The sequence below is a fragment of the Cebus imitator genome, unplaced genomic scaffold (genome assembly GCF_001604975.1).
Source record: "Cebus imitator isolate Cc_AM_T3 unplaced genomic scaffold, Cebus_imitator-1.0 Scaffold120, whole genome shotgun sequence".
Classification (NCBI taxonomy): Eukaryota; Metazoa; Chordata; class Mammalia; order Primates; family Cebidae; genus Cebus; species Cebus imitator.
The window spans coordinates 5,003,096-5,010,945 of record NW_016107435.1 but is presented as its reverse complement, the minus strand read 5'-3'; the positions used below and the strand labels follow the sequence as shown (position 1 = coordinate 5,010,945).

Sequence of the window (7,850 nt, the reverse complement as noted above, 5' to 3'; positions counted from 1 at the left end):
TTTTATAGCACTTTACAGTTTATAAACCCTTTTTTGTGCCATATTTCACCTATGCCTCACACAGTGTTTTAGGTATTAAATGATATAACTTATGTTGGGAGATAATGTTGAATTTGGGTTGGGATTTCAGCCCAGTACATGACACACAGTAGTTGTTCAATAAATGGAAATTATTGAGCATCATGTGGCAGAGAGATGATTTTCTAATCATGTGCTTTTCCTCCTTGCTGGCGCTGGGGCCATGAGGATGCTTGCAAACACCCCCAGAGGGCTTCCTTTCCCTTCCTCTGCTTCCCAAACAGTAGCGGAGAGATTCATGTTGTTCTCAGGAGAAAGCTGCTCAAGAAATGCTCATTTCCTTCCTTACCTGCCCACTTTCACTCCAGCTGACAGGAGCAGACCCCCACCTGCCCAAGACACCTCATTCCACTCAACAATTGGATATGAAGTGGCCTACGATGTGCCCTTCATTCATGTATGTATTCAGTAATAATTACCAGATGCCAAGTATAAACCAGGCTCAGGCCCATGGGGAAAGAGGAGAAAACAGAGGTGGTCAACAGCCTTGGGGACGCAGGCCTGGCAGAGGACACCCACTTGGTGGTCACACCACCCCTGTGGGTATCAGAGTCAACAAGCCACAAGGACAGAGCAGGGGACTGTCTGAGGTCAGGGCCAGGCCACACAGCCTCGGGGAAATAAGAGCTGAAATCATCTCATCTGGGGGCAGCGGGGCCCTTTACAGGGCTCTGCCCAGTCCCTCTCCTGTCATCCTGCAGCTCCCCTCTGACCAGTCCATCCTGTTTCACTGATGAAGAAACCGAGGCCTAAAGAAATTAAGTACCTTGCTTAAGATAACATAGCTAAAAAGCAAAAAAATTAGTATCAACCTAGGGTTTCAGGTTTGAAATCTAGTCTTGTATATGTGAACAAATGTATATAGTATCATACTCCGGAGCACACTCACAGTTATGATGTGACCATTCAGACCTGCATGACTGCTTGGTGTCGACATACACAAACCCACACAGATACAGCCTCATGGCCATGTATGCACCCAAGCCCCGCTTCAGAATGGCATCATTGGACCCCTTGGGCTTTTTTTTTTTTTTATGCCAAAGAGTAGTAATTTGGGAAGGAGCAAGTAAGGAGCCATGACAGAGATGGAAGGACTGTACCCTGAAATTCTGAGCAAGATAGGTGACTCCTGGGGAAGTCTGGACCAAGATGGGAAAACCTGACCCACAGTGACTTATATGTGATCACCCACAGCCCAGGTAAGTTTAAGGACTCCCTATAAGTAACTCTTATATACAAATGAACTTCCTGTTTGAATGAACGAATGAATGAATAAGTATTTGCTCCTGTCTTACTTAGCTCAGGCTATCATAACAGAATACTGTACATAGGATGGCTTCAACACCATACATCTATTTACTCACAGCTCCAGAGGCAATAAATCCACGATCAAGGCTCTGATTGATTCAGTTTCCATTGAGGCCTCCCTTTCTGACTTGTGGACAGCCGCCTTCTTGCTGTGTCCTCCCATGATCTTCCTTCAGTGTGTGTGCACAGAGAGAGATCTCTGGTGTCTCATCTTACAAGGACACTGATCCTATCAGATTAGGGTCCCACCCTTACAACCTCATTTAACCTTAATCAACTCCTTAAAAGCCCTATCTCCAAACAGAGTCACACTGGGGATGAAGGTTGCAGCATATGAATTTGGAGTGAGGGTCACCGTTCAGTCAATAACCCCTCCCTACTGTGAGCTGAAGGCAAGCTCTGGGGCATAGGAATGTAGGAAAACAGAGGAAGACACATGTCACACTCACCAAATGAACAGCCCCTATAGGATCTTGGATGCTGCACAACTGGGATGCAGGTTCCTTCTGCACCTGGAGGAGAAGGGCTGTCAGAATCCAGGAAGGCTACAATGTAGACTTTTCCCTGAATGCTCAGAGCCTTTGCTACTGGCCCCTTTCCAGCATCAAAAGATAGGGCTAGAGAAACAAGTCCGGGAACATCAGGAAATTAACCCCTGAGCCCCTGGGTGACCAGCCGCAGTCTCAGCCAAGAGCTGAGCCTGAGAGGAGACAAGAATAACCATAATTGGGGAGTAATTTAAACAGAGGCAGAGCTGTTGAATTCCAGCTTGCAGAGCTGAAAGAAACCCTAGAGCTGAGTCCATCTGAATCTGTTTCATCCTGTTTGAGATGGAGCCCAGGAATCTGCACGTTGCATCTGCCCCACTCCCAGGTGGAACTGGCATGCTTCAAAACTTGAGAACCATGTCCTAGAGGAGTCTGGTCTGCTGCAACAACTCAGAAACTGCCAAGTGACACAGGGACAGGAAGAGGAAGAAGAGCCAGAGGCGGCATCTCACCATGACATGGGCAAAGAGAGGCATTCCCCACTTGTAACCAGCACAGAGCTATGAATAGTGTCACCTGGAACAGTGGAGGTAAAGACCCTCCTCCCCCTACTCAACAAGGTCAGCTGCATTCACCCTAGTGATCAAGTACCACATTGCCCTTATATCAGAAATATAGGCACGTTCTTTCACAGAGGTCCCAGGATTCAGTTCAGACAATAGTGGTAACCAGCCAAACATAGAAATTCTACCTCTTAACTCAGAAACTTTAAGTACATAGAAGTGTCCCAAATATTTGCACATTAGCTCTCCCAGCCCTCCAGAAGTCGCCTCCAACAGTAACCAAGCTGTATCGGAGCTGCAAGGCCACCTGATCGCCACAGAATGAAGTGTCTAACTTGACCTTCCTCCAGACCCAGGGACACTACATGGCTTACCTCCGTTTTCTGCTTTTATCTTTTATTACTTCCTTCAGATAATCTATTTCATGTAATCACTCTCAAATTTCTTTTTTTTTTTTTTTTTTAGATGGAGTCTTTCTCTATTGCCCAGGCTGGAGTGGCACAATCTTGGCTCACTGCAACCTCTGCCTCTGGGTCTTGAGCAATTCTCCTGCCTCAGCCTTCCAAGTAGCTGGGATTACACCACCACACTACTTGGGAGGCTGAGGCACACACCACCATGGCCAGCCAATTTTTTGTATTTTTAGTAGAGATGGGGTTTCACCATGTTGGCCAGGCTGGTCTCAAACTCCTGACCTCATGATTCACCCACCTCAGCCTCCCAAAGTGCTGGGATTACAGGCATGAGCCACCACGCCTGGCCCACTCTCACACTTTTTTAAGAGATAGGGTCTTGCTCTGTCACCCAGGCTGGATTACAGCAGTGTAATCATAGTTTACTATAACACTGAATTCTTGGGCAAGCGATCCTCCTGCCTCAGCCTCTCGAGTAGCTGGGACTACAGGTACGCACTCCCACAACTGGCTAATTTTTAATTTTTTTATAAAGACAGGGTCTCACTATGTTGCCCAGGCTGGTCTCAGACTCCTGGGCTTAAGGGACACTCCCACCTCAGCCTCTCAAAGCACTGAGATTGCAAGTGTGAGCCATCATGCCTAGCCTCACACACAAACTCCTTTTAATCTCTTCCTCTTATTAGATGACATCACCTGGGGCTTTCAAACTCAAATGCCTAGAGGGACCAAAAAGGAGATATTTTCTTCTTCTTTTTCTTTGAGACAGAGTCAAAAGACAGTCTCACTTTGTCACCCACCCAGGCTGGAGTGCATTGGTGAAATCTCTGCTCACTGCAACCTCCATCTCCTGGGTTCAAGTGATTCTGATACCTCAGCCTCCCAAGTAGCGGGGATTACAGACACTCACCACAATTCCTGGCAAATTTTTGTATTTTTAGTAGAGATAGGGTTTCACTATGTTGGCCAGGCTGGTCTCAAACTCCTGAACTCAAGAGATCTTCCTGCCTTGGCCTCCCAAAGTGCTGGGATTACAAGCATAAGGCATCCCACTGAGCCAGGCCTGGATATATTTTAATGAAATTTTTATATCCTGGCAGGTAATTTGTTTTTTTTTTACTTGAAAATACTATGTAAGTCCGCATGGGTAGACCCAACAAAACATACAGGAGGCTCACCTGTTGGTGATGTCTAGGAGAATTCCTGCCTCTCGCCTTTCAGTTTCCGTTCTTCTCTATCCCTCTCCACTTTCTATTGATAAGTTCAAATCCTTATGATGCCTTTAGACACGAGAGATGTAGGCCAACACTATCTCAAAGAAAAAATACAATGGTTTAGCAGGAATCCTTGAATTTTTAAGCAAAGTCAGACATGTCAAGAACCTGCGCCACCAGCCTCAGTCCAAATCCCTTAAGAGGGCCCAGAAGAGATGCTGCAGATTCTCCCCCACACGCTTCCTAGACCTCCTCCTCTTCTAAATTAACCTGCTTCCCTCAAGCACCAGGATTTCGGATAAATAAAAAATGAGTTCGTATTCAATGGGATTGTTTTTCTGTTTGGTTTAATTACTAGTGTTGTCACAGTATTGTTTCCCACCGTTTCCAAAGCAAATGTACGGTGTTTCTGCTTCATTGTGCATTAAGTAGGGTGTTAAAAGTCAGCCCTGGAAAGCTAACCATCACTTAAAAGACTACTCCTATGGGGACATAGGTGCCAAATTCCAAAGATCCAACTTTAACAGATCACCGCTGGGAAGCACAATCTCTGATAGGCGGAAGCCTGCCTGCGAAAATACTCTGTTTTGAGAGGTACATTTTGCTTTTCACACCACTCTTACTAGAATCACACACTAGGAGGGTGAGAAGCTTGCTTAGAAATCTCTTAGTTCACCCCCTCATTTTAATGATGAGGGAGATGTTTATATGTGAGAAAATAGGAAGATAAAGAGACATGCCCCAATTCTCCCAGCTAGACAGTGACCCAGGTCCCCAGACACTCAGCACAGAGACTCCTGCCTGTTCAGATGATGGGAAACACCATGGCCATAAGGCAGCCAAGGAAGAAAAGAAATTAAACATGGCAGCCAACATTTGTTGAATACTTGGTACGAGCCAGACACTATGCTGGACACTTAAGCTCATTTAATCTTCTAAAAACTCTACCAGGTGGTATAGTTCTTATGTCCACTACACAGATGAAGCTTCAGAGGTTAAGCTGTCCACCCGATTGCACAGTGAGTATAACAGCCAGAGCTAGGGGTGAAATTCAGGACAGCATACTCTTTTTTTAATTCTTCTTCTTTTTGAGACAGGGTCTGACTCTGTTGCCCAGGCTAGAGTGCAGTGGTACAATCCTGGCTCATTACAACCTCCACCTCCCAGACTCAACTGATTCTCATGCCTCAGCCTCCCAAGAAGCTGGGACAACAGGCATGCACTACCACACCCAGCTAATTTTTTGTATTTTTAGTAGAAACGGAGTTTCACCATGTTGTCCAGGCTGTTCTCGAACTTTTGGCCTCAAGTTGATCCACCCGACTTGCCCTCCCAAAGTGCTGGGATTACAGAAGTGAGCCACCATGCCCAGCCCAGGCCACCATGCTCTCAATCAAGGCACTGCTTCAGTGTTACTTAATTTGCTCCCCACCCCACCATACCCTCAAAGGAAGACTTTTGCCATCCAGTTGTCCAGTGGAGATAGTGCATCTCTCTTTCTCTGTTGAAGGAGAGGTGGCCTCCAGTAGGATTTGTCTGTTGAGAAGTACTGATAGGACCTTTCATTTTCAGGTCCTAGGCAGTTTAGATGCCCAGAAAACCCTCCCAGTAAAGATTCATTTATTTTGAAATTCAAAATAAATGAATTTCATAAATGCATAGCTGAGCTGATAGAAAAGTAAGAAAAATCTTCAAAGGCCAAAAATCATTGCAAAGCCCAATCCCAAGAGGCAAGTGCCCACTGAGGCCTGTGGTTGGGTGAGAGGTGACTAGATGATCTCTGTCGACCTGGAGCTTGGCTTTGAATATGGATCTACATGAAGGGAAGGGAGTCAGAAAACGAAACCTGGAGAGAAAGATGAGAGACTAAAGAAAGAATTTTTTATCTCACAATCAAAATAAGAGGACACAGCAGGCAGAAAATGAGAAGTGCCTATAGGGAAAAACCAAAGGGAAGAAGCTGCTGAAGTCAGTCCTAGGAAATGAGAGTACAAGCAGTAACAATCACAGGGCACTGACTATGAGCTTGACCTGTGCTAAAGGCTTTACATAAACATAGCTCTGTAACTTTTAACTGCACATGAAACCAATCAATCACTGACTGGTTTAGGAATAAGCCTAAAATATCAGAATCGGAAAGGGCATTATCTACCACTTAATTTCATGTTTTCCAAACTGCAAGTCTTGTAACTTTTGGTTCAATAGATAGATTAGCATATAAATAATACACACAAAATTATATGCATAAATCTCTGTGTGTATGTATATACACAAATGTGTATGTGTATATATGCATAAATACACATATAAATATGAATGTATATATTAGGTCTCAATGTAAAACACATATCTCACTACAGATCAAAGTAAAAAATCAAATGCCGGCCAGGCGTTGGTGGCTCACGCCTATAATTCCAGCACTCTGGGATGCTGAGTCAAGTGCATCATTTGATGTCAGGAGTTCAAGACCAGCCTGGTCAACATGATGAAAGTTTATCTCTACTAAAAATACAAAAATTAGCTGAGTGTAGTGGCACATGCTTGTAATCCCAGTTACTGGGGAGGCAGAGGCAGGAGGATCCCTTGAACCTGGGAGGCAAGGGTTGCAGTGAGCCGAAATTATGCCACTGCATTCCTGGGCTGTGACAGAGAGAGACCCTCTCTCAAAAAAATAAATAAATATTTAAATTAATTAATTAAAATTTAAAAATCAAATGCCTAAAAAACATTGATAAAAACCCCAACCCATCAATATCTTTTGTGGGAAACTGAGGCCCAGAGAGAGTGAAAGCAAAGTTGCTCACCTGGTTAGAGCAGAGTCCAGACAAGTGCCATTTCTCTCATAGTGGTGAGGTGGCACTGTGAGTCTTTACCATGCACAGCTCTGGGCCGGGATGCTCCCTCCATGCCTCTTGTCAGGGAGAAGGGAAACCATAGAGTGAGCCGGGATCTGTACAAAACTGAGCATTAGACGGTTTGCTTTCGGTGCCTCTAACCTCCCAGTAGGGCTTCCTCCTTGCCCACCCCTTCTGCAGAAGCACCCACTGCCCTCTGCTGTCTCTACTCTCCTACTACCAAGACCTGCTATCAGGAAAGGATTTAGTAGCTTTCTGTGCACAAGGCTGGAAATTACTACCATGCTATCTTTTCCATGATTATTTGGTCTTGTTGTGAAGATGAAAGTTTCAGGCAAAGACAAGAATTTCTCATTATAGAGTTTTTCCTAGCTTCAGAAGACCAGCAGAGAAGGCATTTAGGGCAGCAGTGGGAGAGGGGAAGAACACATTTGGCCTCTTTGGTACCTGGTGAGCCCCATGTCTAGTGGTGAGTGATCAGGCACCACCAGGAGACATGGGTGATCCTAGAGGGTGATGAAGGGGTTGGCTTAAGTCTTCTCCCATAATCTCCTTTCCTTTGGTAAGGAATCCTCTCGTCCTCTTACTTGCAAGGTTAATAAAGCTATAACAGATAAGATTGCGAATTTGAGGCCAGGCGTGGTGGCTCATGCCTATAATCCCAGCACTTTGGGAGGCCGAGTCGGGAGGATCACTTGAGGTCAGGAGTTCGAGACCAGCCTGGCCAACATGGTGAAACTCTGTCTCTACAAAAAATTAAAAAAATTAGCTCAGCCTGATGACAGGTGCCTGTAGCCTCAGCTAATCAGGAGGCTGAGGAACCCAGGAGGAGGAGGCTGCAGTGAGCCGAGATTGTGCCATTGCACTCCAGTCTGGATGACAGAGCTGGACTCCAGCAAAAGGGAGATGGGGAGGGGAGGGGAGGGGAGGG

At 45.5% G+C, this 7,850-nt stretch overlaps 1 pseudogene; it reads left to right on the top strand.

Moving 5' to 3' along the window:
• Positions 1–528: 528 nt before the first annotated feature.
• LOC108311976 overlaps positions 529–7,850 on the top strand; it is an 11,489-nt pseudogene continuing 4,167 nt past the window's right edge.